Here is a 7,844-nt window from a genome sequence, read left to right on the forward strand (position 1 = left end):
GCAAAAGCTTTTTATCTTGATGAAGTCCCAATAGTTCATTTTTGCCCTTGCTTCCCTTGCCTTTGGCGATGTTTCTAGGAAGAAGTTGCTTCGGCTGAGGTCAAAGAGGTTGCTGCCTGTGTTCTCCTTTAGGATTTTGATGGACTCCTGTCTCACATTGAGGTCTTTCAACCATTTGGAGTCTATTTTTGTGTGTGGTATAAGGAAATGGTCCAGTTTCATTCTTCTGCATGTCAGCCTCTGATTTTTGAAAAGGTTTGTTTGAGGGGTGCCTAGGTGGCTCAGCCGGTTAAGCGTCTGACTCTTGATTTTGGCTCAGGTCATGATCTCAGGGTCGTGAGATCGAGCTCCCAGTCAGGCTCTGCATTCATTGTGGAGTGTGCTTGAGATTCTCTCTTTCCCTCTCCTCCTGCCCCTCCCCCTGCTCATACTCTGTCTAAATAAATAAGCAAATACATAAGTAAAATCTTAAAAAAAAAAAAAGGAAAGTTTTGTTTGAGATAGAAAGTTTTCTATTTAATGGGATAAGCTTCACAGTATTCTCTTAGGGTTTTAAAATTTTTTAACTTCATCTTCTTGTACTTTTTTTCTCTTTAATCATTAAGGTCTTATTAGGCATTTCTCTATTTTTTTAAATCACTTCACCTAATATCTTGAGCTTTTGATCCTATCAATCCTCTGTGTTTGTTTTGTTGTTGTTGTTGTTCATTAATTTCTGCTCTTGTATCATTTTCCTTCCTTCTGCTTTCTGTAAGGTTTTTTTCCCCTAGTTTGCTAAGTTACAGTTTTCTTTTTTTTATAGTCTGTAGTTAATATACTGACTTTTATTTTTATCAAGTTTTGTGCCATTTTTTATATCTGTACATTTCATCTGGGTTCACTTCTTCTTTAGTATTTAGTATTATTTAGTATTCTTTCCTTTAGTATATCTTTAAGTTAGAGCCTGTTGATTATAAACGCTAAAATGTGCTGTCCTCTTGAGTGATAGTTTGGCGCAGTATAAAATTCTATGTTGGCAGTTATTTTTCCCTTAGCACTTTAAAATATTATACCATTCAATTCTCTTGTTGTCTATGAACAGTTTGCTGTCAGTATAATTGTTTTTCTTTGTAGATCATCTGGCCTCTTTCCTTGGAAGCTTTTAAGTTGCCTCTTTATCTCTGATATTCTACACAAATATCTCTGATATTTGTGATCTGTTCAACAGTTACTCATCTTGCTTAGTAATGAATGTGCTTTTTGTCTAAGACCCACATCTATTTTTCAATTATGAAAACTTCTCAGCAAGTATCTCTTCAATATTGCTTCTTTACCATTTGCTCCATTTTTTTTTTTTTTAACTCCAGTTGGCTAAATTTGGGCCTCTGAATATTCTATTAGGTCTCTAACTATTCTCATATTTTTCTTTTTTTTTTTTTTAAGATTTTATTTATTTATTTGACAGAGAGATACAAAGCGAGAGAAGGAACACAAGCAGAGGGAGTGGGAGAGAGAGAAGCAGGCCTCCCGCTGAGCAGGGAGCCCGATGCGAGGCTCGATCCCAGGACCCTGGGATCATGACCTGAGCCAAAGGCAGACGCCCAACGACTGAGCCCCCCAGGCACTCCTATTCTCATATTTTTCATCTTTGTCTCTGTTCTATGTTCTGATTGAGTTCCTCAGTGCTATCTTCTAATTTATTTAATTACTCTTCAAATATGTCTAGTCTAAACCCCATTTATTGATTTTCTTCCAGTGGCTATATTTTTCATTTCTAAAATTTCTAATTAGTTCTTACCTCATTTATGCCTATTTTTGTTCATATATTCTTTGCTGGGAGGTATGCCATCATTTATGCTTTCAATAAATGCTTTATCATACTGTCCTACAAAATATTTTTGCCTGATTTTATTTTGGTTTTGTTCTTGACATGTGTTCACATAGAAGGAGTTATCACATGTAAACCCTATGGACCATCTTGAGGAGGATGATTATAACATGAAAGAAGAAAATAATATCTGAACAATGAGTAAATGCTATCTCCTAGCACAGTAGTTTTCATATTGAATTGTTGCCCAGTTGGCTTTTGTAGTGGCTGAGTGTAGCAGGCTCCACAGTAAGTTCTCTCTTTGGCTGTTGCATGGAGAGACAAAGGGTTCTAGGGTAGACTCAAATTTGTTTTGAGGTTTTTGCCATGGACCATCTCTTGGACTGAATAACTTCCTGTATTTCAGATTTCTTTTTTCTCTGTAACTTATTTATAGTTAACAGCACTTTATGAAGTAAAACTTTGTTAACTCAGGCTGAAACATGAGTTCAAGACTTCTAAATTTTTTTTCCTTGAAGTAAATGTTTCTTTTTAGTACATTACTATACAGATGGATCATATAAGAATATATTTTTCAGCAAACAGGCTCCTGCAAGCTCTGGAAGGTGGTTTTTAACGGGGAAGGGGTTCTTTATTCTTCCAGCTTTATTGAGATAAAATTGACATATCTGGAAATATTTAGACCATTAAAATATTCTTTTGCATGGGTCAGCCTGGTCTTTTTTTTTTTTAAGGCTGCAGTTACAGACTCAGTGATACTGGCTTTGGCACTAGTTTTAGAGAAAATACAACATTCCCCTAATTTCTGTTTTAATTCACCCTGCTGGCATTTGAGGATTTCTCTAGATTTTGAGTTGTATTTGTTATCTGGTGACTTCAGTTTCTCAAAAGTCCAATAGAAACATTTTTATTTTGCCACTTTGTTCCAAATGTCAACACCAACACAAAGCACTATGGTGAACTCACCAGAGTAGCCCTTTGTTCAGCTGCATGCTACGTTACTTCACCAGTACAGCAGAGCCCACACCACCTGCCCCTTGATGTTCTGACCCTTCTTCAGAGAAGCTGCATCTGTGATTCCTTCCCTTTGCTCAGCCATAAAATGTTTTCCTTTTATCTCATGGGACCCTGGCAAAGCTCCTTCAACCCTTCCTTTCCCATACCTGCATCTGTCTCTCAAGATCCCACATGCTTAGAAGAATGGCTCTTTTGCTCCCAAGGTTGCTCAGGATCTTCTAAATATTGATCTATCCAATCGACTACACCCTAGGCTATTCAACCCACAGAAAACTATACCACCTTACTATTGAGACCACATGGTTTTATACCTAATTTTTGTCTAAAATTCTTGTTACTCTTCATTCCGGTTGTTTCTTCAACTGGATTTTTTAAACAATTTGGTATAGCAATGGGGAATTAGAAAACTTTGAGTTCAGTCCTGACAGGAAATAGGTGTGTAATTGAGTCTCAGATCTCCTCATCTGCATAGTAGTTAATTCCTACCTTGCAGGATTGTGGGGACTAAATGAGAGACACAGATAAAAGCTCTTTTCTAGTTCTATGCATATAAAATATATTCTCTGAACAGGTATTGTTAATGATGAGGGCAGAGACCGCATCTTAAACTTTTTATAACCCCATACTCATAGCAAAACGAATACATGGCTTTTGCCTAATACTACTTATAAATTGGTTAATTTTGGTAGTTCAGGGATGAAACTTAATAATAAGCCCAGGATAAAATGTTTTTACATAGGAGTTTATTTTTACATTCACATCTGACAGTATATTATGTTCATTTAAATCTGACCGTGTGTATATATTTAGTTGAAAGACCAAAGTGTGACCCAGAGACCTTTAAAAACAAGCCATCTGGTAGAGTGGTAGCCACCAGTTTGTAAAGTCTTACCACTTTTCTGTACACTCTTTCTTCAAATCATTGTTTGTTTTGCTTAATTAAAACGAAACACCAGACTCTTAATTGCTGCTCAGAGAGATGGACTGGTGGCTTCCCTTGTTTTTAATAGATCAAGATGTCATTATGTCGCTAGAGCAAGTAAACGCTCTGTCTACTTACAACATGAGTAATCTTTAGGGCACTCTCTTTCCAAGTAACTTTTTTTTTTTGAAGATTTTATTTATTTATTCATTAGAGAGCGAGCGAGAGAGAAACAGCATGAGAGGGGAGAGGGTCAGAGGGAGAAGCAGGCTCCCTGCTGAGCCAGGAGCCCGATGAGAGACTCGATCCCGGGACTCCGGGATCATGACCTGAGCCGAAGGCAGTCGCTTAACCAACTGAGCCACCCAGGCGCCCCTCCAAGTAACTTCTTAAAACCTTATCTCTTCAAGATTTTCAATTTCTCTGGCAATCAAATTGAAACACTGAGATATCAAACTGGCAATGATGATAAGACATGGACGGAGAATTGGAAACTTGGAGGCACTGTTGGTGAAGTGTAAACTGGCACCAGCCAGCCTGTCAGGAAGGCAGTTTAGCAGCACATAGCAAAATGTGAAGGTGCATAGCCTCTGACCCGTCATTGTTAGAATTTGTCCTAAGAATTCAGGTGCACAAAATAAGATGTTTTAAGGATATTTATTGCAGCATTGTTTATACCAGTAGAAAAAATGCAAAAAACCCAAATTTCCACTAAATAATGCTTTTGTCCATGTTATAGAATGTTAATCAGTCATTGGAAAACACGATACAGGCAATCCTTGCTTTGCACAGTTGTGTAGGACCCTAAAAATCACCATACAAACTAAATTGCAAAACAATGTTAAAAAAGTGGGGGGGAGAATAGGATTATTCTATGACCTTTAAAATTTGTCAAACAAAAAATAGGAAAACTAATATTTAGTACATTATGATTTAAAACATTACAAGATTAAGAATTCAATTGTTTTATTCCTTTGTAAGAAAACTTAGCAAGAGTAATTTGAACAGTACTGCTCTTCTTCTACTCATAAAACTTTCAGTATGGAGTGACTCTCCTATAATTTGGTGAATTACCATACTACTTCCTGAGTTCAGATAGCCTCCCACACTTTATCCTTTGTACTTGCAGTGTCATGAAATATCTGCAAGAGTTCCTTTAATGTGAAATATTTTGCTGTTGTCACTTCCTCTGAGATATCTTCATCCTTTCTTTTTTTTTTTAATTTTATTTATTTGAGAGAGAGAATGAGATAGAGAGAGAGAGCATGAGAGGGGGGAGGGTCAGAGGGAGAAGCAGACTCCCTGCCGAGCAGGGAGCCCGATGCGGGACTCGATCCTGGGACTCCAGGATCATGACCTGAGCCGAAGGCAGTCACTTAACCAACTGAGCCACCCAGGTGCCCCTATCTTCATCCTTTCAATCACAACTACTTTCCTTGTTCATGTCAATAAGTTCATCTTTACTAAGTTCCTCTGGCTGCATATCTGGAGTTTCTCAACTAGGACCATGTCTCTATGGTCAGCTACTATTTCTGACTCCATGTACATTCTATTCAGATTTCACTTATGGTATTCTGTTTTTCTTTGTGTTACTTTTTTTTTTAAGATTTATTTATTTATTTATCTATTTATCTATTTATTTATTTATTTATTTGTCAGAGAGAGAGCACGCAAGTGAGCACAAGCAGGGGGAGCGTCAGGCAGAGGGAGAAGCAGGCTCCCTTCTGAGCAAGGAGCCCGATGTGGGACTCGATCCCAGGACCCTGGGATTATGAGCTGAGCTGAAGGGGGACGCTTAACCAACTGAGCCACCCAGGCATCCCTCTTTGTGTTACTTTCATCTTGTTAGCCAGTTCCCTCTTTCAATTATCTGCTTTTATAAAATGTCACATAGGTTCATTAGTGGGAGACAAGGAGGCAACGCAACTACACATTCTGCTGTTTGTATAAACTAACAACATGTGCAGTGACCAATCACTGACAGATTTTGAAAGAGGTGACATGATTGATCCCTAAACATGATGAACATCTGTTATTTGCAGAACGATTTATGGACTGGAGAGTTAGCCGTGAAGTTTGTATTTTTGCAATTACTCATAGTTAATATACCATGATAACTGGAATTTGAACCATGTTGTTAGAAGATGGGTGTAATTTAACAAAACAGTGGTAACTGAGAGTTGTATATATCAGAACCATGCAAAGCTAGGACTACATATATGTATAGTCATTGTTATTGAAAGCTCTGTCTGTGAGCTAGGCATTCTTTACTTCCCCCCCTTCTCCCCACTCTCTGCCCTTTTCCACTCTGATGTGTGCCCTAGGAGGCCAATTTCTATAGACTGCATCAACCAAGTACCCTTCTCAATGGCTTCTAATTGGATTTGGTCTTTGGAAAGCACCAACACGAGATCAAATGGAAGGAGAAGAGAAAGGTCAGGATATTTATTTTCCTTCTCTGCTGAGCCACCTTTTGGCCATTTCTGCTGTCCTCTCCTGAAGGCCACAGCCTGCACTGAGCAGAAGGTCACAACTCCTTCCATATAGCCACAGCTTCTTCTCAGGTTCCAGTTAACTACGCTCTCTCTTTGCCCCTTCAGGTCTAGAGGTGGTTATAGCTTCCTATAGTCACTAGTTCTAGAGTACATCACCATCCCTTTCTGTTTTCTTTAAAGCTTCCCAAACCTTTGTTTATGAGCACTTCACAAAACTGTCTTCAAGCATATCACTCCTGAGTGTGCCATGTGTTTTCCACCGGGACCCTAACCTAGATACCATGTCACACTGTTTACGGAAAATGATATGTACATATCCAAATATGTGTGTGTACTCAGAGAGGTCTGAAAGGATATAAACAGCAATGTCATTTTTAACCCTATGCTTTTTTTCCTATGTGCTTTTTTTTTTTTTTTTAAGATTTTATTTATTTATTTGCCAGAAAAAGAGGGAGCCAGAGAGCACAAGTGGACGGGGGCGGGTGGCAAAGGGAAAAGGAGAAACAGGCTTCCCGCTGAGCAGGGAGCCCAATGTGGGACTCGATCCCAGGACCCTGGGATCATGACCTGAGCCAAAGGCAGATGCTTAACCAACTGAGCCACCCAGGCAACCCTCATATGTGCTTTTAAAAAATAAGTAGATGACATATACTGATGGATTATTTCAGCTTCAAAATAGTTCATCCATTTTTCTAATTTAGTCAAATCTTTACAGAAATCATTTTCAAATTAACTACAGGCATACCTTGGAGATACTGCAAATCAATTCCAGACCACCACAATAAAGTGAATATCTCAATAAAACAAGTCAAATGAGATTTTTTGGTTTCTCAGTGCATATAAAAGTTATGTTTACACTATATTGTAGTCTGTTAAGTATGCAATATGTCAAAAAAAAAAAACAATGTGCATCCCTTAATTTAAAAGTACATTGTGCTAGGGCCCTGGGTGGCACAGTTGGTTAAGTGTCCAACTCGGTTTCAGCTCAGGTCATGATCTCGGCATTGCAACATCAAGTCCTGCATCAGGCTTCGAATTCAGCAAGGAGTCTGCTAAAGTTTCTCTCTCCCTCTGCCCCTCCCTGCTTTCTCTCTCTCTCTCTTTAAAATAAATAAATATTTTTAAAAAATAAAAATAAACAAAGGTACTTTATTATTAAAGAATGCTAACCATCTTCAGCCAGTCATAATCTTTTTGCTGGTAGAGGGTCTTGTCTCAATGTTGACAGCTCCTGACTGATCACGGTGGTGGTTGCTACAGGTTGGGGTGGCTGTGGCAATTTCCTAAAATAAAACCATAACAAAACTTGCTGCATCAAGTTTTGACATTGACTCCTTCATGAACAATTTCTCTGTAGCATATGACACTGTTTGATAGCATTTTACCCACAATTGAACTTCTTTCAAAATTGGAGTCAATCCTCTCAAACCCTGCCACTGCTTGATCAACTAAATTAATATGATATTCTAAATCCTTTGTTGTCATTTAAACAACCTTCACAGCATCTTCACCAGACATAGATTCCATCTCAAGAAACCACTTTCCTTGCTCATCTGTAAGAAGGAACTCCTCACCCATTAAATTTTTATCATAAGGTAGAAGC

The sequence above is a fragment of the Leptonychotes weddellii genome, chromosome 3 (assembly GCF_054177405.1).
Source record: "Leptonychotes weddellii isolate Sample4059 chromosome 3, ASM5417740v2, whole genome shotgun sequence".
Classification (NCBI taxonomy): domain Eukaryota; kingdom Metazoa; phylum Chordata; class Mammalia; order Carnivora; family Phocidae; genus Leptonychotes; species Leptonychotes weddellii.